This window comes from Ranitomeya variabilis, chromosome 2, assembly GCF_051348905.1.
Source record: "Ranitomeya variabilis isolate aRanVar5 chromosome 2, aRanVar5.hap1, whole genome shotgun sequence".
Taxonomy (NCBI): domain Eukaryota; kingdom Metazoa; phylum Chordata; class Amphibia; order Anura; family Dendrobatidae; genus Ranitomeya; species Ranitomeya variabilis.
This window is the reverse complement of record NC_135233.1, coordinates 194,507,879-194,531,008: the sequence shown is the minus strand read 5'-3', so window position 1 is coordinate 194,531,008 and position 23,130 is coordinate 194,507,879. Positions and strand designations below refer to the sequence as shown.

The window sequence follows — 23,130 nt, the reverse complement described above, 5'->3', positions numbered from 1 at the left end:
ATAGTATTAGAGCGCGCCACAGACCCTCGGATAGCCCCCTAGCATGCTCAGATCACACCTGATAACACCGTGTCCGCTCGCTCATCACTGGAGTTGACATGTAGCCGCACCTTGTGCACTTGTGTTGCGGCCCTTGACCCACGAGAATGGATGAATGTGACTATCCTCTGCAGGCAGGACAGCAGGCTACACACTACATGGTGCCGCAGGCAAGGACAGCAGACTGCACACTACATGGTGCCGCAGGCAGGGACAGCAGGCTGCACACTACATGGTGCCGCAGGCAGGGACAGCAGGCTGCACACTATTTGGAGCCGCAGGCAGGGACAGCAGGCTGCACACTATATGGAGCCGCAGGCAGGGACAGCAGGCTGCACACTACATGGTGCCGCAGGCAGGACAGCAGGCTGCACCCTACATGGAGCTGCAGGCAGGGACAGCAGGCTGCACACTACATGGTGCCGCAGGCAGGACAGCAGACTGCACACTACATGGTGCCGCAGGCAGGACAGCAGACTGCACACTACATGGAGCCGCAGGCAGGGACAGCAGGCTGCACACTACATGGTGCCGCAGGCAGGACAGCAGACTGCACACTACATGGTGCCGCAGGCAGGAAAGCAGACTGCACACTACATGGTGCCGCAAGATAGGACAGCAGACTGCACACTACATGGAGCCGCAGGCAGGGACAGCAGGCTGCACACTACATGGAGTCACAGGATAGGACAGCAGGCTGCACACTACATGGAGCCACAGGATAGGACAGCAGGCTGCACACTACATGGAGCCGCAGGCAGGGACAGCAGGCTGCACACTACATGGAGCCACAGGATAGGACAGCAGGCTGCACACTACGTGGAGCCGCAGGCAGGGACAGCAGGCTGCACACTACATGGTGCCGCAGGCAGGACAGCAGGCTGCACCCTACATGGAGCCGCAGGATAGGACAGCAGGCTGCACACTACATGGAGCCGCAGGCAGGGACAGCAGGCTGCACACTACATGGTGCCGCAGGCAGGGACAGCAGACTGCACACTACATGGTGCCGCAAGCAGGGACAGCAGACTGCACACTACATTGAGCCGCAGGCAGGGACAGCAGGCTGCACACTACATGGAGCCACAGGATAGGACAGCAGGCTGCACACTACATGGTGCCGCAGTCAGGACAGCAGGCTGCACCCTACATGGAGCCGCAGGATAGGACAGCAGGCTACACACTACATGGAGCCACAGGATAGGACAGCAGGCTGCACACTACATGGAGCCGCAGACAGGACAGCAGGCTGCACCCTACATGGAGCCGCAGGATAGGACAGCAGGCTGCACACTACATGGAGCCGCAGACAGGACAGCAGGCTGCACACTACATGGAGCCGCAGGCAGGACAGCAGACTGCACACTACATGGTGCCGCAGGATAGGACAGCAGGCTGCACACTACATGGTGCCGCAGGATAGGACAGCAGGCTGCACACTACATGGTGCCGCAGGCAGGGACAGCAGGCTGCACACTACATGGTGCCGCAGGCAGGGACAGCAGGCTGCACACTACATGGTGCCGCAGGCAGGACAGCAGACTGCACACTACATGGTGCCGCAGGCAGGACGCAGGCTGCACACTACATGGTGCCGCAGGCAGGGACAGCAGGCTGCACACTACATGGTGCCGCAGGATAGGACAGCAGGCTGCACACTACATGGTGCCGCAGGATAGGACAGTGTTATGACCCCAATGGCAGAGGGTCTCAAAAATACATACCAAGTCTGCAAACACAAAAAACCAGCTCATAGGGCAGTGGTAACTGGGCTGACCATATATCTAATCCTAGCACCACAAATAGCAGCAGCCGGGAAACGTGCCTACGTTGGTTCTAGACGTCTCGCGCCAGCCGGAGAACTAACTAACCCTAGAAGGGAAAAGATAGACCTTTCTTGCCTCCAGAGAAAAGACCCCAAAAGTTGGATACAAGCCCCCAACAAATAATAACGGTGAGGTAAGGAGAAAAGACAAACGTAAGAATGAACTAGATATTTAGCAAAGAGAGGCCCACTGACTAATAGCAGAATATAGTAAGATGACTTATACGGTCAGCAAAAACCCTATCAAAATTTCCACGCTGGATATTCAAGAACCCCTGAACCGTCTAACGGCCCGGGGGGAGAACACCAGCCCCCTAGAGCTTCCAGCAGAATCAGGAATCAAATTTAGTACAAGCTGGACAAAAAATAATAGCGATGCAAATAACCAAAAAACAAGGAAGCAAGACTTAGCTTAATTTTGCAAGATCCAGGACCAGCAGACAGGAGCAAACAGAAAGGAACTGATTACAACGATGCCAGGCACTGGACTGAGAATCCAGGGAGTTTATATAGCAACACCCCTGGACTAACGACCCAGGTGGGTGCCAAACTGAGGAAAGACAATCCCAGAGTCATATCACTAGTGACCACAAGAGGGAGCCAAAAAAGTCTACTTCACAACAGTACCCCCCCTTTAAGGAGGGGTCACCGAACCCTCACCAAGACCACCAGGGCGATCAGGATGAGCAGCGTGAAAGGCACGAACTAAATCGGCCGCATGCACATCAGAGGCAACCACCCAGGAATTATCCTCCTGACCATAGCCCTTCCACTTGACCAGATACTGAAGCCTCCGCCTGGAGAGACGAGAATCCAAGATCTTCTCCACCACGTACTCCAACTCGCCCTCAACCAACACCGGAGCAGGAGGCTCAACAGAAGGAACCACAGGTACAACGTACCGCCGCAACAAAGACCTATGGAACACGTTGTGAATGGCAAACGACACCGGAAGATCCAAGCGAAAGGACACAGGATTAAGGATTTCCAATATCTTGTAAGGACCGATGAAGCGAGGCTTAAATTTAGGAGAGGAGACCTTCATAGGAACAAATCGAGAAGACAGCCATACCAAATCCCCAACACGAAGTCGGGGACCCACACCGCGGCGGCGGTTGGCAAAACGCTGAGCCTTCTCCTGTGACAACTTCAAGTTGTCCACCACATGATTCCAGATCTGCTGCAACCTATCCACCACGGAATCTACCCCAGGACAGTCAGAAGGCTCCACATGTCCCGAGGAAAAACGAGGATGGAAACCAGAGTTGCAAAAAAATGGCGAAACCAAGGTAGCGGAACTAGCCCGATTATTAAGGGCAAACTCAGCCAACGGCAAGAAGGTCACCCAATCATCCTGATCTGCAGAAACAAAACAACTCAAATAAGCCTCCAGAGTCTGATTAGTTCGCTCCGTTTGTCCATTAGTTTGAGGATGAAAGGCAGACGAAAACGACAAATCAATGCCCATCTTAGCACAAAAGGATCGCCAGAACCTGGAAACAAACTGGGATCCTCTGTCAGACACGATATTCTCAGGAATGCCGTGTAAACGAACCACATTCTGAAAGAACAAGGGAACCAGATCGGAAGAGGAAGGCAGTTTAGGCAAAGATACCAAATGGACCATCTTGGAAAAGCGATCACATACCACCCAGATGACAGACATACCTTGAGACACCGGAAGATCTGAAATGAAATCCATGGAAATGTGTGTCCAAGGCCTCTTCGGGACAGGCAAGGGCAAGAGCAAGCCGCTGGCACGAGAACAGCAAGGCTTAGCCCGAGCACAAGTCCCACAGGACTGCACAAATGACCGCACATCCTGTGACAAGGAAGGCCACCAAAAGGACCTAGCCACCAGATCTCTGGTGACAAAAATTCCCGGATGCCCTGCCAACACCGAGGAATGAACCTCGGAAATGACTCTGCTGGTCCACTTATCAGGAACAAACAGTCTGTCAGGTGGACAAGAGTCAGGTCTACCAGCCTGAAATCTCTGCAACACACGTCGCAAATCCGGAGAAATGGCTGACAAGTTTACTCCCTCTTTAAGAATACCAACTGGTTCTGCGACTCCAGGAGAGTCAGGCACAAAGCTCCTTGAAAGAGCATCAGCCTTCACATTCTTTGAACCTGGTAAATACGAGACCACAAAGTCAAAACGGGAGAAAAATAATGACCAACGGGCCTGTCTAGGATTCAGGCGTTTAGCAGACTCGAGATACATCAGATTCTTGTGATCAGTCAAGACCACCACACGATGCTTAGCACCCTCGAGCCAATGACGCCACTCCTCAAATGCCCACTTCATGGCCAGCAACTCCCGATTGCCAACATCATAATTCCGCTCAGCAGGCGAAAACTTCCTAGAGAAGAAAGCACATGGTCTCATTACAGAGCAACCAGGGCCTCTCTGCGACAAAACGGCCCCTGCCCCAATCTCAGTGGCATCCACTTCAACCTGAAAGGGAAGTGACACATCAGGCTGGCACAAAACAGGCGCTGAAGTAAACCGGCGCTTCAACTCTTGAAAAGCTTCCACGGCTGCAGGAGCCCAGTTAGCAACATCAGAACCTTTCTTGGTCATATCCGTCAAAGGTTTAACAACGCTAGAAAAATTAGCGATAAAACGACGGTAGAAGTTAGCAAAACCCAAGAACTTCTGAAGACTCTTAACTGACGTGGGTTGAGTCCAATCATGAATAGCTCGGACCTTGACTGGGTCCATCTCCACCGCAGAAGGGGAAAAAATAAAACCCAAAAAGGGAACCTTCTGTACTCCAAAGAGACACTTTGAGCCCTTAACAAACAAAGCATTCTCACGCAAAACCTGAAACACCATCCTGACCTGCTCTACATGCGAGTCCCAATCATCAGAAAAAAACAGAATATCATCCAGATAAACAATCATAAATTTATCCAGATACTTCCGCAAAATATCATGCATAAAGGACTGAAACACTGAAGGAGCATTAGAGAGCCCGAAAGGCATCACCAAGTACTCAAAATGACCTTCGGGCGTATTAAATGCAGTTTTCCATTCATCTCCTTGCTTAATGCGCACAAGGTTGTACGCACCACGAAGATCTATCTTGGTGAACCACTTGGCACCTTTAATCCGGGCAAACAAGTCCGACAACAGAGGCAAAGTATACTGAAATTTAACAGTGATTTTATTCAGAAGCCGATAGTCAATACAAGGTCTCAAAGATCCGTCCTTCTTGGCCACAAAAAAGAATCCCGCACCAAGAGGGGAAGAGGATGGACGGATATGCCCCTTCTCCAGAGATTCCTTGATATACGAACGCATTGCGGTATGCTCAGGTACAGACAGATTAAATAATCTTCCCTTAGGAAATTTACTACCTAGAATCAAATCTATAGCGCAGTCACAGTCCCTATGAGGAGGAAGAGCACTGGAGCTGGACTCGCTGAATACATCCTGGTAATCAGACAAATACTCAGGAACTTCCGAAGGAGTAGAGGAAGCAATAGACACCGGCGGGGAGTCACCATGAATTCCCTGACAGCCCCAACTTGACACAGACATTGCCTTCCAATCCAAGACTGGATTATGGGTCTGTAACCATGGCAGACCCAAAACGACCAAATCATGCATTTTATGCAGAACAAGAAAATGAATCACCTCCCGATATTCAGGAGTCATGCACATGGTTACCTGTGTCCAAAACTGCGGTTTATTTTCCGCCAATGGCGTAGCATCAATACCTCTAAGAGGGATAGGATTTACCAATGGCTCAAGAACAAAACCACAACGCTTGGCAAACGACAGATCCATAAGACTCAGGGCAGCACCTGAATCCTCAAACGCCATAACAGGGTAGGAGGACAATGAGCAAATTAAAGTCACAGACAAAATAAATTTAGGTTGCAAATTACCAATGGCGACAAGACTAACAACCCTTGTTAGGCGTTTAGAGCATGCTGATATAACATGTGTAGAATCACCACAGTAAAAACACAACCCATTCTGACGTCTATGATTTTTCCGTTCATTTCTAATCTGAATTCTACCACATTGCATTAAATCAGGTGTTTGTTCAGACAACACCACCAGAGGATTCGCGGCTTTGCGCTCCCGCAAACGCCGGTCAATTTGAATAGCCAGCGCCATGGAATCATTCAGACCTGTAGGAATGGAGAAACCCACCATCACATTCTTAATGGCTTCAGAAAGGCCATTTCTGAAGTTTGCGGCCAGAGCACACTCATTCCACTGAGTAAGCACGGACCATTTCCGAAATTTTTGGCAATACACTTCAGCTTCATCCTGCCCCTGAGAAATAGCCAACAAGGCTTTTTCTGCCTGAATTTCAAGATTGGGTTCCTCGTAAAGCAATCCGAGCGCCAGAAAAAGCGCATCAACATTTGCCAATGCCGGATCTCCTGGCGCTAGCGAGAAGGCCCAATCCTGAGGGTCGCCCCGTAAGAAAGAGATAACAATTTTTACTTGCTGACCTGAATCTCCAGATGAACGGGGTCTCAAAGATAGAAACAATTTACAATTATTCCTGAAATTCCTAAACTTAAATCGGTCTCCAGAGAACAGCTCAGGAATAGGTATTTTAGGTTCAGACATTGGACTACTGGTAACAAAATCTTGTATACCCTGCACACGAGCAGCAAGCTGATCCACACTTGTAATCAAAGTCTGGACATTCATGTCTGCAGCAAGCACAAGCCACTCAGAGGTAAAGGGGAGGAAAAAAGAGAGGAAAGGAAAAAAAAAAAAACTCAGACTTTCCTTTCTTGTAATCCCACTTCTGCAATGCATTAAACATTCAACCTTGGCCTGGCATACTGTTATGACCCCAATGGCAGAGGGTCTCAAAAATACATACCAAGTCTGCAAACACAAAAAACCAGCTCATAGGGCAGTGGTAACTGGGCTGACCATATATCTAATCCTAGCACCACAAATAGCAGCAGCCGGGGAACGTGCCTACGTTGGTTCTAGACGTCTCGCGCCAGCCGGAGAACTAACTAACCCTAGAAGGGAAAAGATAGACCTTTCTTGCCTCCAGAGAAAAGACCCCAAAAGTTGGATACAAGCCCCCAACAAATAATAACGGTGAGGTAAGGAGAAAAGACAAACGTAAGAATGAACTAGATATTTAGCAAAGAGAGGCCCACTGAATAATAGCAGAATATAGTAAGATGACTTATACAGTCAGCAAAAACCCTATCAAAATTTCCACGCTGGATATTCAAGAACCCCCGAACCGTCTAACGGCCCGGGGGGAGAACACCAGCCCCCTAGAGCTTCAAGCAGAATCAGGAATCAAATTTAGTACAAGCTGGACAAAAAATAATAGCAATGCAAATAACCAAAAAACAAGGAAGCAAGACTTAGCTTAATTTTGCAAGATCCAGGACCAGCAGACAGGAGCAAACAGAAAGGAACTGATTACAACGATGCCAGGCACTGGACTGAGAATGCAGGGAGTTTATATAGCAACACCCCTGGACTAACGACCCAGGTGGGTGCCAAACTGAGGAAAGACAATCCCAGAGTCATATCACTAGTGACCACAAGAGGGAGCCAAAAAAGTCTAATTCACAACAGGACAGCAGGCTGCACACTACATGGTGCCGCAGGCAGGGACAGCAGGCTGTACACTACATGGTGCCGCAGGCAGGACAGCAGGCTGCACACTACATGGTGCCGCAGGATAGGACAGCAGGCTGCACACTACATGGAGCCGCAGGCAGGGACAGCAGACTGCACACTACATGGTGCCGCAGGCAGGACAGCAGGCTGCACACTACATGGAGCCGCAGGCAGGGACAGCAGGCTGCACACTACATGGAGCTGCAGGCAGGACAGCAGGCTGCACACTACATGGTGCCGCAGGCAGGACAGCAGGCTGCACACTACATGGTGCCGCAGGCAGGACAGCAGGCTGCACACTACATGGTGCCGCAGGATAGGACAGCAGGCTGCACACTACATGGTGCTGCAGGATAGGACAGCAGGCTGCACACTACATGGTGCCGCAGGATAGGACAGCAGGCTGCACACTACATGGAGCCGCAGGATAGGACAGCAGGCTGCACACTACATGGAGCCGCAGGCAGGGACAGCAGACTGCACACTACATGGTGCCGCAGGCAGGACAGCAGGCTGCACACTACATGGAGCCGCAGGCAGGGACAGCAGGCTGCACACTACATGGAGCTGCAGGCAGGACAGCAGGCTGCACACTACATGGTGCCGCAGGCAGGACAGCAGGCTGCACACTACATGGTGCCACAGGCAGGACAGCAGGCTGCACACTACATGGTGCCGCAGGATAGGACAGCAGGCTGCACACTACATGGTGCTGCAGGATAGGACAGCAGGCTGCACACTACATGGTGCCGCAGGATAGGACAGCAGGCTGCACACTACATGGAGCCGCAGGATAGGACAGCAGACTGCACACTACATGGTGCCGCAGGATAGGACAGCAGGCTGCACACTACATGGTGCCGCAGGATAGGACAGCAGGCTGCACACTACATGGTGCCGCAGGCAGGGACAGCAGGCTGCACACTACATGGTGCCGCAGGCAGGACAGCAGGCTGCACACTACATGGTGCCGCAGGATAGGACAGCAGGCTGCACACTACATGGAGCCGCAGGCAGGGACAGCAGACTGCACACTACATGGTGCCGCAGGCAGGACAGCAGGCTGCACACTACATGGAGCCGCAGGATAGGACAGCAGGCTGCACACTACATGGTGCCGCAGGATAGGACAGCAGGCTGCACACTACATGGTGCCGCAGGCAGGGACAGCAGGCTGCACACTACATGGTGCCGCAGGATAGGACAGCAGGCTGCACACTACATGGTGCCGCATGATAGGACAGCAGGCTGCACACTACATGGTGCCGCAGGCAGGGACAGCAGGCTGTACACTACATGGTGCCGCAGGCAGGACAGCAGGCTGCACACTACATGGTGCCGCAGGATAGGACAGCAGGCTGCACACTACATGGAGCCGCAGGCAGGGACAGCAGACTGCACACTACATGGTGCCGCAGGCAGGACAGCAGGCTGCACACTACATGGAGCCGCAGGCAGGGACAGCAGGCTGCACACTACATGGTGCCGCAGGCAGGACAGCAGGCTGCACAAAACATGGTGCCGCAGGCAGGACAGCAGGCTGCACACTACATGGTGCCGCAGGATAGGACAGCAGGCTGCACACTACATGGAGCCGCAGGATAGGACAGCAGGCTGCACACTACATGGAGCCGCAGGCAGGGACAGCAGACTGCACACTACATGGTGCCGCAGGCAGGACAGCAGGCTGCACACTACATGGAGCCGCAGGCAGGGACAGCAGGCTGCACACTACATGGAGCTGCAGGCAGGACAGCAGGCTGCACACTACATGGTGCCGCAGGCAGGACAGCAGGCTGCACACTACATGGTGCCGCAGGCAGGACAGCAGGCTGCACACTACATGGTGCCGCAGGATAGGACAGCAGGCTGCACACTACATGGTGCTGCAGAATAGGACAGCAGGCTGCACACTACATGGTGCCGCAGGATAGGACAGCAGGCTGCACACTACATGGAGCCGCAGGATAGGACAGCAGACTGCACACTACATGGTGCCGCAGGATAGGACAGCAGGCTGCACACTACATGGTGCCGCAGGATAGGACAGCAGGCTGCACACTACATGGTGCCGCAGGCAGGGACAGCAGGCTGCACACTACATGGTGCCGCAGGCAGGACAGCAGGCTGCACACTACATGGTGCCGCAGGATAGGACAGCAGGCTGCACACTACATGGAGCCGCAGGCAGGGACAGCAGACTGCACACTACATGGTGCCGCAGGCAGGACAGCAGGCTGCACACTACATGGAGCCGCAGGATAGGACAGCAGGCTGCACACTACATGGTGCCGCAGGATAGGACAGCAGGCTGCACACTACATGGTGCCGCAGGCAGGGACAGCAGGCTGCACACTACATGGTGCCGCAGGATAGGACAGCAGGCTGCACACTACATGGTGCCGCATGATAGGACAGCAGGCTGCACACTACATGGTGCCGCAGGCAGGGACAGCAGGCTGTACACTACATGGTGCCGCAGGCAGGACAGCAGGCTGCACACTACATGGTGCCGCAGGATAGGACAGCAGGCTGCACACTACATGGAGCCGCAGGCAGGGACAGCAGACTGCACACTACATGGTGCCGCAGGCAGGGACAGCAGGCTGCACACTACATGGTGCCGCAGGCAGGACAGCAGGCTGCACAAAACATGGTGCCGCAGGCAGGACAGCAGGCTGCACACTACATGGTGCCGCAGGCAGGACAGCAGGCTGCACACTACATGGTGCCGCAGGCAGGACAGCAGGCTGCACACTACATGGTGCTGCAGGCAGGACAGCAGGCTGCACACTACATGGTGCTGCAGGCAGGACAGCAGGCTGCACACTACATGGAGCCGCAGGATAGGACAGCAGGCTGCACACTACATGGTGCCGCAGGATAGGACAGCAGACTGCACACTACATGGTGCCGCAGGCAGGACAGCAGGCTGCACACTACATGGTGCCGCAGGCAGGACAGCAGGCTGCACAAAACATGGTGCCGCAGGCAGGACAGCAGGCTGCACACTACATGGTGCCGCAGGCAGGACAGCAGGCTGCACACTACATGGTGCCGCAGGCAGGACAGCAGGCTGCACACTACATGGTGCTGCAGGCAGGACAGCAGGCTGCACACTACATGGTGCTGCAGGCAGGACAGCAGGCTGCACACTACATGGAGCCGCAGGATAGGACAGCAGGCTGCACACTACATGGTGCCGCAGGATAGGACAGCAGACTGCACACTACATGGTGCCGCAGGCAGGACAGCAGGCTGTACACTACATGGTGCCGCAGGCAGGACAGCAGGCTGCACACTACATGGTGCCGCAGGCAGGGACAGCAGACTGCACACTACATGGTGCCGCAGGATAGGACAGCAGACTGCACACTACATGGTGCCGCAGGCAGGACAGCAGGCTGTACACTACATGGTGCCGCAGGCAGGACAGCAGGCTGCACACTACATGGTGCCGCAGGCAGGGACAGCAGACTGCACACTACATGGTGCCGCAGGATAGGACAGCAGGCTGCACACTACATGGAGCCGCAGGCAGGGACAGCAGGCTGCACACTACATGGTGCCGCAGGCAGGACAGCAGGCTGCACACTACATGGTGCCGCAGGCAGGACAGCAGGCTGCACACTACATGGTGCCGCAGGCAGGACAGCAGGCTGCACACTACATGGTGCTGCAGGCAGGACAGCAGGCTGCACACTACATGGTGCTGCAGGCAGGACAGCAGGCTGCACACTACATGGAGCCGCAGGATAGGACAGCAGGCTGCACACTACATGGTGCCGCAGGATAGGACAGCAGACTGCACACTACATGGTGCCGCAGGCAGGACAGCAGGCTGTACACTACATGGTGCCGCAGGCAGGACAGCAGGCTGCACACTACATGGTGCCGCAGGCAGGGACAGCAGACTGCACACTACATGGTGCCGCAGGCAGGGACAGCAGACTGCACACTACATGGTGCTGCAGGATAGGACAGCAGGCTGCACATTACATGGAGCCGCAGGCAGGGACAGCAGACTGCACACTACATGGTGCCACAGGCAGGACAGCAGGCTGCACACTACATGGAGCCGCAGGCAGGGACAGCAGGCTGCACACTACATGGTGCCGCAGGCAGGACAGCAGGCTGCACACTACATGGTGCCGCAGGCAGGACAGCAGGCTGCACACTACATGGTGCCGCAGGCAGGACAGCAGGCTGCACACTACATGGTGCCGCAGGATAGGACAGCAGACTGCACACTACATGGTGCCGCAGGCAGGACAGCAGGCTGCACACTACATGGTGCCGCAGGCAGGACAGCAGGCTGCACACTACATGGAGCCGCAGGATAGGACAGCAGGCTGCACACTACATGGAGCCGCAGGATAGGACAGCAGGCTGCACACTACATGGAGCCGCAGGCAGGGACAGCAGACTGCACACTACATGGTGCCGCAGGCAGGACAGCAGGCTGCACACTACATGGAGCCGCAGGCAGGGACAGCAGGCTGCACACTACATGGAGCCGCAGGATAGGACAGCAGGCTGCACACTACATGGTGCCGCAGGATAGGACAGCAGACTGCACACTACATGGAGCCGCAGGATAGGACAGCAGGCTGCACACTACATGGTGCCGCAGGCAGGGACAGCGAGCTGCACACTACATGGAGCCGCAGGATAGGACAGCAGGCTGCACACTACATGGAGCCGCAGGCAGGGACAGCAGGCTGCACACTACATGGTGCCGCAGGATAGGACAGCAGGCTGCACACTACATGGAGCCGCAGGCAGGACAGCAGGCTGCACACTACATGGTGCCGCAGGCAGGACAGCAGGCTGCACACTACATGGTGCCGCAGGCAGGACAGCAGGCTGCACACTACATGGTGCCGCAGGATAGGACAGCAGACTGCACACTACATGGTGCCGTAGGCAGGACAGCAGGCTGCACACTACATGGAGCCGCAGGCAGGGACAGCAGACTGCACACTACATGGTGCCGCAGGCAGGACAGCAGGCTGCACACTACATGGAGCCGCAGGCAGGACAGCAGGCTGCACACTACATGGTGCCGCAGGCAGGACAGCAGGCTGCACACTACATGGTGCCGCAGGCAGGACAGCAGGCTGCACACTACATGGTGCCGCAGGATAGGACAGCAGGCTGCACACTACATGGAGCCGCAGGATAGGACAGCAAGCTGCACACTACATGGAGCCGCAGGATAGGACAGCAGGCTGCACACTACATGGAGCCGCAGGATAGGACAGCAGGCTGCACACTACATGGAGCCGCAGGATAGGACAGCAGGCTGCACACTACATGGAGCCGCAGGATAGGACAGCAGGCTGCACACTACATGGAGCCGCAGGATAGGACAGCAGGCTGCACACTACATGGTGCCGCAGGCAGGGACAGCAGACTGCACACTACATGGTGCCGCAGGATAGGACAGCAGGCTGCACACTACATGGAGCCGCAGGATAGGACAGCAGACTGCACACTACATGGTGCCGCAGGATAGGACAGCAGGCTGCACACTACATGGTGCCGCAGGCAGGACAGCAGGCTGCACACTACATGGAGCCGCAGGATAGGACAGCAGGCTGCACACTACATGGAGCCGCAGGATAGGACAGCAGGCTGCACACTACATGGAGCCGCAGGATAGGACAGCAGGCTGCACACTACATGGAGCCGCAGGCAGGACAGCAGGCTGCACACTACATGGTGCCGCAGGCAGGACAGCAGGCTGCACACTACATGGTGCCGCAGGCAGGACAGCAGGCTGCACACTACATGGAGCCGCAGGATAGGACAGCAGACTGCACACTACATGGAGCCGCAGGATAGGACAGCAGGCTGCACACTACATGGTGCCGCAGGATAGGACAGCAGGCTGCACACTACATGGTGCCGCAGGATAGGACAGCAGGCTACACACTACATGGAGCCGCAGGATAGGACAGCAGACTGCACACTACATGGTGCCGCAGGATAGGACAGCAGGCTGCACACTACATGGTGCCGCAGGATAGGACAGCAGGCTGCACACTACATGGAGCCGCAGGATAGGACAGCAGACTGCACACTACATGGTGCCGCAGGATAGGACAGCAGGCTGCACACTACATGGAGCCGCAGGATAGGACAGCAGGCTGCACACTACATGGTGCCGCAGGATAGGACAGCAGGCTGCACACTACATGGTGCCGCAGGATAGGACAGCAGGCTGCACACTACATGGAGCCGCAGGATAGGACAGCAGACTGCACACTACATGGTGCCGCAGGATAGGACAGCAGGCTGCACACTACATGGAGCCGCAGGATAGGACAGCAGGCTGCACACTACATGGAGCCGCAGGATAGGACAGCAGGCTGCACACTACATGGTGCCGCAGGATAGGACAGCAGGCTGCACACTACATGGTGCCGCAGGATAGGACAGCAGGCTGCACACTACATGGTGCCGCAGGATAGGACAGCAGGCTGCACACTACATGGTGCCGCAGGATAGGACAGCAGGCTGCACACTACATGGTGCCGCAGGATAGGACAGCAGGCTGCACACTACACTGTGTTCCAAATTATTATGCACAAAGTGTTTAGGAGTGATAAGGTTAGAATTTTTTTGTTTGTCATTTAAACTCATTGATGGTGATGTGTGTCAGGGCTCTTTATATCACTGAAAGCAATTGCAGATACCTGTGCAAATTAGTTTGGCAGGTGTGTCCAAATAAAGGCAAGACTACTTAAGAAGGCTGTTCCACATTATTAAGCAGCCTACATTTTTGGCCAAAATGGGAAAGAAAAAGGATGTGTCGGCTGCTGAAAAGCAACAAATTGTGGAGTATTTAGGTCAAGGCATGACTACAATCAACATTGCCAAGACACTTCATCGTGATCATCGCACAATCAAGAGGTATGTAGCTGATTCCCAGCACACACGTGTGCGTGCTGATAAGGAAAAATTGAGGACCCTTTCCAACAGGCAATTGCGTAAGGTTAAAAGAGCAGCTGCAAAAATGCCTGGTCATAGCAGCAGACAAGTTTTTGAAGCTGCTGGTGCCTCCAACGTCCCCAGAACAACAAGATGCAGGGTCCTTCAGAGGTGTGTAAGCCATCCTGTCGACCACCTCTATCCACTGCACACAAGCAGAAACCGCTCCAGTAGGCCAAACGATACATGAAGACTGACTTCCAAACTGTTTTGTTCACCGATGAGTGCCATGTAACGCTCGATGGTCAAGATAGATGGAGTGGAGGATGGCTGGTTGATGGACACCCCATGAAAACATGGCTAAGGCGCCAACAAGGAGGAGGTGGAGTAATGTTTTGGGCTGGAATCATGGGGAGAGAGATTGTCGGCCCCTTTATGATCCCTGAAGGGGTAAAGATGAACTCCATAATCTATGTGGAGTTTCTAAAAACACTTCCTGCCATGGTTCAAGAGGAAGAACCGTGCTTTCCGCAGCAAGATCATTTTCATGCATGATAATGCACCGTCTCATGCTGCAAAAAACACATCTGCATCTCTGGCTGCTATGGGCATAAAAGAGGACAAACTTATGGTGTGGCCACCATCTTTCCCTTGCCTCAACCCCATTGAGAACCTCTGGAGCATCATCAAAAGGAGTGTCTATGATGGCGGGAGGCAGTTCACATCTAAGCAACAGCTCTGGGAGGGTATTCTGTCCACATGCGAAATGATTGAAGCAGAAACCATCCAAAAACTGACAAATTCAATGGACGAGAGAGTTCAGAAGCTTCTTTCGAACAAGGGGTCCTATGTGCAAATGTAACGTCACCTAGAATAAAGTTTTCACTTGAAAACTGTTTGATTTCATTTTGTAATAAGCTGATAATGCTTATAACTTCACAACTGGCCATTTTTTTGTTCAAAATAAAATAAAAAAGGTTGAAAACTCTGCTGTGCATAATAATTTGGAACATGCATTTTGAGTGTTTATTTTTTAAAAAAAGATACTGTTTTCATAGGCAGTTTGTTCCAAAACATTGCAATTATACTAGAATAGTAGATGACTGGAAAATAACAATGACTGCAATTCAGATAGGTAATTTAGAGAAAATATGAGGAAATATTATTTGCATAATAATTTGGAACACAGTGTACATGGAGCCGCAGGCAGGGACAGCAGACTGCACACTACATGGTGCCGCAGGCAGGACAGCAGGCTGCACACTACATGGAGCCGCAGGCAGGGACAGCAGGCTGCACACTACATGGAGCCGCAGGATAGGACAGCAGGCTGCACACTACATGGTGCCGCAGGATAGGACAGCAGACTGCACACTACATGGAGCCGCAGGATAGGACAGCAGGCTGCACACTACATGGTGCCGCAGGCAGGGACAGCAGGCTGCACACTACATGGAGCCGCAGGATAGGACAGCAGGCTGCACACTACATGGAGCCGCAGGCAGGACAGCAGGCTGCACACTACATGGTGCCGCAGGATAGGACAGCAGACTGCACACTACATGGTGCCGTAGGCAGGACAGCAGGCTGCACACTACATGGAGCCGCAGGCAGGGACAGCAGACTGCACACTACATGGTGCCGCAGGCAGGACAGCAGGCTGCACACTACATGGAGCCGCAGGCAGGACAGCAGGCTGCACACTACATGGTGCCGCAGGCAGGACAGCAGGCTGCACACTACATGGTGCCGCAGGCAGGACAGCAGGCTGCACACTACATGGTGCCGCAGGATAGGACAGCAGGCTGCACACTACATGGAGCCGCAGGATAGGACAGCAGGCTGCACACTACATGGAGCCGCAGGATAGGACAGCAGGCTGCACACTACATGGAGCCGCAGGATAGGACAGCAGGCTGCACACTACATGGTGCCGCAGGCAGGGACAGCAGGCTGTACACTACATGGTGCCGCAGGCAGGACAGCAGGCTGCACACTACATGGTGCCGCAGGATAGGACAGCAGGCTGCACACTACATGGAGCCGCAGGCAGGGACAGCAGACTGCACACTACATGGTGCCGCAGGCAGGACAGCAGGCTGCACACTACATGGAGCCGCAGGCAGGGACAGCAGGCTGCACACTACATGGTGCCGCAGGCAGGACAGCAGGCTGCACAAAACATGGTGCCGCAGGCAGGACAGCAGGCTGCACACTACATGGTGCCGCAGGATAGGACAGCAGGCTGCACACTACATGGAGCCGCAGGATAGGACAGCAGGCTGCACACTACATGGAGCCGCAGGCAGGGACAGCAGACTGCACACTACATGGTGCCGCAGGCAGGACAGCAGGCTGCACACTACATGGAGCCGCAGGCAGGGACAGCAGGCTGCACACTACATGGAGCTGCAGGCAGGACAGCAGGCTGCACACTACATGGTGCCGCAGGCAGGACAGCAGGCTGCACACTACATGGTGCCGCAGGCAGGACAGCAGGCTGCACACTACATGGTGCCGCAGGATAGGACAGCAGGCTGCACACTACATGGTGCTGCAGGATAGGACAGCAGGCTGCACACTACATGGTGCCGCAGGATAGGACAGCAGGCTGCACACTACATGGAGCCGCAGGATAGGACAGCAGACTGCACACTACATGGTGCCGCAGGATAGGACAGCAGGCTGCACACTACATGGTGCCGCAGGATAGGACAGCAGGCTGCACACTACATGGTGCCGCAGGCAGGGACAGCAGGCTGCACACTACATGGTGCCGCAGGCAGGACAGCAGGCTGCACACTACATGGTGCCGCAGGATAGGACAGCAGGCTGCACACTACATGGAGCCGCAGGCAGGGACAGCAGACTGCACACTACATGGTGCCGCAGGCAGGACAGCAGGCTGCACACTACATGGAGCCGCAGGATAGGACAGCAGGCTGCACACTACATGGTGCCGCAGGATAGGACAGCAGGCTGCACACTACATGGTGCCGCAGGCAGGGACAGCAGGCTGCACACTACATGGTGCCGCAGGATAGGACAGCAGGCTGCACACTACATGGTGCCGCATGATAGGACAGCAGGCTGCACACTACATGGTGCCGCAGGCAGGGACAGCAGGCTGTACACTACATGGTGCCGCAGGCAGGACAGCAGGCTGCACACTACATGGTGCCGCAGGATAGGACAGCAGGCTGCACACTACATGGAGCCGCAGGCAGGGACAGCAGACTGCACACTACATGGTGCCGCAGGCAGGACAGCAGGCTGCACACTACATGGAGCCGCAGGCAGGGACAGCAGGCTGCACACTACATGGTGCCGCAGGCAGGACAGCAGGCTGCACAAAACATGGTGCCGCAGGCAGGACAGCAGGCTGCACACTACATGGTGCCGCAGGCAGGACAGCAGGCTGCACACTACATGGTGCCGCAGGCAGGACAGCAGGCTGCACACTACATGGTGCTGCAGGCAGGACAGCAGGCTGCACACTACATGGTGCTGCAGGCAGGACAGCAGGCTGCACACTACATGGAGCCGCAGGATAGGACAGCAGGCTGCACACTACATGGTGCCGCAGGATAGGACAGCAGACTGCACACTACATGGTGCCGCAGGCAGGACAGCAGGCTGCACACTACATGGTGCCGCAGGCAGGACAGCAGGCTGCACAAAACATGGTGCCGCAGGCAGGACAGCAGGCTGCACACTACATGGTGCCGCAGGCAGGACAGCAGGCTGCACACTACATGGTGCCGCAGGCAGGACAGCAGGCTGCACACTACATGGTGCTGCAGGCAGGACAGCAGGCTGCACACTACATGGTGCTGCAGGCAGGACAGCAGGCTGCACACTACATGGAGCCGCAGGATAGGACAGCAGGCTGCACACTACATGGTGCCGCAGGATAGGACAGCAGACTGCACACTACATGGTGCCGCAGGCAGGACAGCAGGCTGTACACTACATGGTGCCGCAGGCAGGACAGCAGGCTGCACACTACATGGTGCCGCAGGCAGGGACAGCAGACTGCACACTACATGGTGCCGCAGGATAGGACAGCAGACTGCACACTACATGGTGCCGCAGGCAGGACAGCAGGCTGTACACTACATGGTGCCGCAGGCAGGACAGCAGGCTGCACACTACATGGTGCCGCAGGCAGGGACAGCAGACTGCACACTACATGGTGCCGCAGGATAGGACAGCAGGCTGCACACTACATGGAGCCGCAGGCAGGGACAGCAGGCTGCACACTACATGGTGCCGCAGGCAGGACAGCAGGCTGCACACTACATGGTGCCGCAGGCAGGACAGCAGGCTGCACACTACATGGTGCCGCAGGCAGGACAGCAGGCTGCACACTACATGGTGCTGCAGGCAGGACAGCAGGCTGCACACTACATGGTGCTGCAGGCAGGACAGCAGGCTGCACACTACATGGAGCCGCAGGATAGGACAGCAGGCTGCACACTACATGGTGCCGCAGGATAGGACAGCAGACTGCACACTACATGGTGCCGCAGGCAGGACAGCAGGCTGTACACTACATGGTGCCGCAGGCAGGACAGCAGGCTGCACACTACATGGTGCCGCAGGCAGGGACAGCAGACTGCACACTACATGGTGCCGCAGGCAGGGACAGCAGACTGCACACTACATGGTGCTGCAGGATAGGACAGCAGGCTGCACATTACATGGAGCCGCAGGCAGGGACAGCAGACTGCACACTACATGGTGCCACAGGCAGGACAGCAGGCTGCACACTACATGGAGCCGCAGGCAGGGACAGCAGGCTGCACACTACATGGTGCCGCAGGCAGGACAGCAGGCTGCACACTACATGGTGCCGCAGGCAGGACAGCAGGCTGCACACTACATGGTGCCGCAGGCAGGACAGCAGGCTGCACACTACATGGTGCCGCAGGATAGGACAGCAGACTGCACACTACATGGTGCCGCAGGCAGGACAGCAGGCTGCACACTACATGGTGCCGCAGGCAGGACAGCAGGCTGCACACTACATGGAGCCGCAGGATAGGACAGCAGGCTGCACACTACATGGAGCCGCAGGATAGGACAGCAGGCTGCACACTACATGGAGCCGCAGGCAGGGACAGCAGACTGCACACTACATGGTGCCGCAGGCAGGACAGCAGGCTGCACACTACATGGAGCCGCAGGCAGGGACAGCAGGCTGCACACTACATGGAGCCGCAGGATAGGACAGCAGGCTGCACACTACATGGTGCCGCAGGATAGGACAGCAGACTGCACACTACATGGAGCCGCAGGATAGGACAGCAGGCTGCACACTACATGGTGCCGCAGGCAGGGACAGCGAGCTGCACACTACATGGAGCCGCAGGATAGGACAGCAGGCTGCACACTACATGGAGCCGCAGGCAGGGACAGCAGGCTGCACACTACATGGTGCCGCAGGATAGGACAGCAGGCTGCACACTACATGGAGCCGCAGGCAGGACAGCAGGCTGCACACTACATGGTGCCGCAGGCAGGACAGCAGGCTGCACACTACATGGTGCCGCAGGCAGGACAGCAGGCTGCACACTACATGGTGCCGCAGGATAGGACAGCAGACTGCACACTACATGGTGCCGTAGGCAGGACAGCAGGCTGCACACTACATGGAGCCGCAGGCAGGGACAGCAGACTGCACACTACATGGTGCCGCAGGCAGGACAGCAGGCTGCACACTACATGGAGCCGCAGGCAGGACAGCAGGCTGCACACTACATGGTGCCGCAGGCAGGACAGCAGGCTGCACACTACATGGTGCCGCAGGCAGGACAGCAGGCTGCACACTACATGGTGCCGCAGGATAGGACAGCAGGCTGCACACTACATGGAGCCGCAGGATAGGACAGCAAGCTGCACACTACATGGAGCCGCAGGATAGGACAGCAGGCTGCACACTACATGGAGCCGCAGGATAGGACAGCAGGCTGCACACTACATGGAGCCGCAGGATAGGACAGCAGGCTGCACACTACATGGAGCCGCAGGATAGGACAGCAGGCTGCACACTACATGGAGCCGCAGGATAGGACAGCAGGCTGCACACTACATGGTGCCGCAGGCAGGGACAGCAGACTGCACACTACATGGTGCCGCAGGATAGGACAGCAGGCTGCACACTACATGGAGCCGCAGGATAGGACAGCAGACTGCACACTACATGGTGCCGCAGGATAGGACAGCAGGCTGCACACTACATGGTGCCGCAGGCAGGACAGCAGGCTGCACACTACATGGAGCCGCAGGATAGGACAGCAGGCTGCACACTACATGGAGCCGCAGGATAGGACAGCAGGCTGCACACTACATGGAGCCGCAGGATAGGACAGCAGGCTGCACACTACATGGAGCCGCAGGCAGGACAGCAGGCTGCACACTACATGGTGCCGCAGGCAGGACAGCAGGCTGCACACTACATGGTGCCGCAGGCAGGACAGCAGGCTGCACACTACATGGAGCCGCAGGATAGGACAGCAGACTGCACACTACATGGAGCCGCAGGATAGGACAGCAGGCTGCACACTACATGGTGCCGCAGGATAGGACAGCAGGCTGCACACTACATGGTGCCGCAGGATAGGACAGCAGGCTACACACTACATGGAGCCGCAGGATAGGACAGCAGACTGCACACTACATGGTGCCGCAGGATAGGACAGCAGGCTGCACACTACATGGTGCCGCAGGATAGGACAGCAGGCTGCACACTACATGGAGCCGCAGGATAGGACAGCAGACTGCACACTACATGGTGCCGCAGGATAGGACAGCAGGCTGCACACTACATGGAGCCGCAGGATAGGACAGCAGGCTGCACACTACATGGTGCCGCAGGATAGGACAGCAGGCTGCACACTACATGGTGCCGCAGGATAGGACAGCAGGCTGCACACTACATGGAGCCGCAGGATAGGACAGCAGACTGCACACTACATGGTGCCGCAGGATAGGACAGCAGGCTGCACACTACATGGAGCCGCAGGATAGGACAGCAGGCTGCACACTACATGGAGCCGCAGGATAGGACAGCAGGCTGCACACTACATGGTGCCGCAGGATAGGACAGCAGGCTGCACACTACATGGTGCCGCAGGATAGGACAGCAGGCTGCACACTACATGGTGCCGCAGGATAGGACAGCAGGCTGCACACTACATGGTGCCGCAGGATAGGACAGCAGGCTGCACACTACATGGTGCCGCAGGATAGGACAGCAGGCTGCACACTACACTGTGTTCCAAATTATTATGCACAAAGTGTTTAGGAGTGATAAGGTTAGAATTTTTTTGTTTGTCATTTAAACTCATTGATGGTGATGTGTGTCAGGGCTCTTTATATCACTGAAAGCAATTGCAGATACCTGTGCAAATTAGTTTGGCAGGTGTGTCCAAATAAAGGCAAGACTACTTAAGAAGGCTGTTCCACATTATTAAGCAGCCTACATTTTTGGCCAAAATGGGAAAGAAAAAGGATGTGTCGGCTGCTGAAAAGCAACAAATTGTGGAGTATTTAGGTCAAGGCATGACTACAATCAACATTGCCAAGACACTTCATCGTGATCATCGCACAATCAAGAGGTATGTAGCTGATTCCCAGCACACACGTGTGCGTGCTGATAAGGAAAAATTGAGGACCCTTTCCAACAGGCAATTGCGTAAGGTTAAAAGAGCAGCTGCAAAAATGCCTGGTCATAGCAGCAGACAAGTTTTTGAAGCTGCTGGTGCCTCCAACGTCCCCAGAACAACAAGATGCAGGGTCCTTCAGAGGTGTGTAAGCCATCCTGTCGACCACCTCTATCCACTGCACACAAGCAGAAACCGCTCCAGTAGGCCAAACGATACATGAAGACTGACTTCCAAACTGTTTTGTTCACCGATGAGTGCCATGTAACGCTCGATGGTCAAGATAGATGGAGTGGAGGATGGCTGGTTGATGGACACCCCATGAAAACATGGCTAAGGCGCCAACAAGGAGGAGGTGGAGTAATGTTTTGGGCTGGAATCATGGGGAGAGAGATTGTCGGCCCCTTTATGATCCCTGAAGGGGTAAAGATGAACTCCATAATCTATGTGGAGTTTCTAAAAACACTTCCTGCCATGGTTCAAGAGGAAGAACCGTGCTTTCCGCAGCAAGATCATTTTCATGCATGATAATGCACCGTCTCATGCTGCAAAAAACACATCTGCATCTCTGGCTGCTATGGGCATAAAAGAGGACAAACTTATGGTGTGGCCACCATCTTTCCCTTGCCTCAACCCCATTGAGAACCTCTGGAGCATCATCAAAAGGAGTGTCTATGATGGCGGGAGGCAGTTCACATCTAAGCAACAGCTCTGGGAGGGTATTCTGTCCACATGCGAAATGATTGAAGCAGAAACCATCCAAAAACTGACAAATTCAATGGACGAGAGAGTTCAGAAGCTTCTTTCGAACAAGGGGTCCTATGTGCAAATGTAACGTCACCTAGAATAAAGTTTTCACTTGAAAACTGTTTGATTTCATTTTGTAATAAGCTGATAATGCTTATAACTTCACAACTGGCCATTTTTTTGTTCAAAATAAAATAAAAAAGGTTGAAAACTCTGCTGTGCATAATAATTTGGAACATGCATTTTGAGTGTTTATTTTTTAAAAAAAGATACTGTTTTCATAG

At 54.9% G+C, this 23,130-nt stretch overlaps 1 protein-coding gene across 7 annotated transcripts in view; it reads right to left on the bottom strand.

Annotated features, from left to right (window-relative positions):
- LOC143804859 (magnesium transporter NIPA2-like) overlaps window positions 1-23,130 on the bottom strand; it is a 112,833-nt gene that overhangs the window by 21,307 nt on the left and 68,396 nt on the right. The window lies entirely within an intron of this gene.